This window comes from Clupea harengus, chromosome 13 (assembly GCF_900700415.2).
Source record: "Clupea harengus chromosome 13, Ch_v2.0.2, whole genome shotgun sequence".
In the NCBI taxonomy this organism is placed as follows: domain Eukaryota; kingdom Metazoa; phylum Chordata; class Actinopteri; order Clupeiformes; family Clupeidae; genus Clupea; species Clupea harengus.
The window spans coordinates 29,172,336-29,174,835 of NC_045164.1; the positions used below are offsets into that span (position 1 = coordinate 29,172,336).

At 40.4% G+C, this 2,500-nt stretch overlaps 1 protein-coding gene across 7 annotated transcripts in view; it reads left to right on the forward strand.

Moving 5' to 3' along the window:
• efr3a (EFR3 homolog A (S. cerevisiae)) overlaps positions 1–2,500 on the forward strand; it is a 35,739-nt gene that overhangs the window by 1,469 nt on the left and 31,770 nt on the right. The window lies entirely within an intron of this gene.

The window sequence follows — 2,500 nt, forward strand, 5'->3', positions numbered from 1 at the left end:
GTGTGTGTGTGTGTGAATCAGATCGCATCCTGGGCCTCTCTCTCACTCTCTCTCTCTCTCTCAGACTCTCACTCTCACTCTCTCAGACTCTCTCTCACTCTCACTCTCTCAGACTCTCACTCTCACTCTCTCTCTCTCACTCTGACTCTTAAGCCCGAATTATAGATCTGCGTCGGTGTCCGTCCGGACACATAGCCACGCCTTGGCAACACCCTTCCCCGTGGTGGAACGCCCATCCGAGCCCATCCGAGCCCTTCGGAGAGCTGGACGGACACCGACGTCTACCTCTCGATTTTTGTAACTTTTTCGGATACGAACGGATTTCATACTAATGACACATTTACGTATGTTTTTTATGAATAGCCTGTAGACCGTCTCACAAGCTTCTTCTAGTTGATTATGAACAAACATAACAGAAGAGGTCTGAAGATATTTCTGAAACACTTATAAGGACGTTCAAATGACCGCGAATTCATAGGAGAGAATACTATCCCATTCTCACAGGAGACATCACAGCAATCGGAGCATATTTGTCAAACGCGATAAAAGATAGCCCTGCTCTGAAATATTCCCATTCCATACTGAATATTCTGTTTAGATCAAAGGTTTGTTTTTCGACACCGTGATATTTCAGATGATGGAACAGTTGAAATGAATGCTCATATACAAAAGCTAACCTTAACGTGAAGTGGAGTTAACTTGCAGCCAACACCATTGCATTACAAACCCTAACACACACACATAATGAGAAAGTAGGCTTATTACACCTGGCGATTATCTCGCCTTTTATCTACCATCTTTGAATAATGTAACTTATAAACACGTCGTTTTAAAAGCGCTGTGGCCGTCCTGAAAAGATGTGTCAATAAATGAATTTAATCCATAGAATCCACGTTGACTTCACTACTTATTAAGATATTGTAACAAATCACGGAAGTGTGGAATATTTGTTATGGCTTTTAATTAAACACTAAACACAATACAATGTCAAAATGGCACGGGCTTTATGCCCTGCTACAAGTTATCACGAACAGACTGTGCTACCGTCACACACCTGTATAAACTCCGTTCCAACACAGAACAACGACATGCAATTAGAACAGTAAGGAACATTGTTAAAGAACATCGTTGGGCGCTGCATCATAGACATGTATATATGTCTATGCGCTGCATCACATCGAGAAAAGTATGTGCCCGCCGCACGGCATTATGGGGCGACTATGCCAAGTTAAATATGGAATGTTCAATGCCTTATCGCGCTGACTTGTCCCAGCCCTACCCCAGCCCGACAGCAAGTAAATATTTAGTCCGAACCCCAATGAGTCAATGTCTCAACTGTTCATACTACTGACACATTTACATACGTTTCTTAAGAATAGCCTGCCTTTATTAAACTCGAGCATCAACAGATGAATGATAAATGCACTGGCTCACACAAACAAGCCCCGTTAAACGCACAAGCGCGCACAAAAGGGATATAAGCATATTGAAATGAATTATTCACATTGCAAGAACGGAATGAAATGGCCTACACATTACACACGCTATGTATCTGATATGCCTAAATAAAACTCACGTTATATGCTACACCAGAAGAGGCGCGAATAAAACAAGTCTTACCATTGAAGATTATCTTTTTTCTTGAAAAATGTAAGTACATGGACACATTCCTTATAAAAGTATCTACATAGTCCAACCATCGATGTTTAATCCATGTTGTGGAGAAAGAGGATGGCATCAATCATATTTCATTAAAGCTTCACACTTCTTACATTGGACATATCAAACAGCCTCATTAGAATCCGCAAAGAATATGATGCCATCCGACAGAAATATCTCCATAGGCCTACAGTAAATTTCCCCTCGAGTGTCGTTTTAAACTCTCCAGATGACAGTTTCTTTTTTTAAAAACTTTAAGTGCACAAAGTTCGTTATAAAACGATCTACATAGTCCAACAATCGAGGTCTAATCCATTTACATTTAGTCATTTAGCTGACGCTTTTGTACAGGGGAGAAGCATGTGAAGCAAACACGTTTACTTGACTACTTATTAAGATATTTAAATATGGAATGTTCAATGCCTTATCATGCTTATGTTTGAAAGCCATTGTGTTCAGCTTGCAGGTGCTTTTGCCTCTGGCCCAGTTTGTCGGTTTTGACGTTCATCTCTCTCCCCCAACCATCCAGGTTTAATAAATCCGCGTTGACTACTAAGCAGAAATATCTCCATACAGTAGATTCCCCTCGTTTTGTATTCTTTTAAACTCTCCAGATGACAGTTTATTTTTAACTTCTTCCCTGATACCAGTTTGCCTCCTGTAATCACGTTGTCACAGATATTTATTTGCCCAGTCAGCTTGTTGGTCTTGACGTTCAGATGTTGCGCCTAAACTATCATATCGTCTCGTCACATGATCAAATAGAGACTTGACATTGGACAACAGCATACATATTACCCAGCAATCATCATTACAAATCTGAATATGACAAAAAATACCA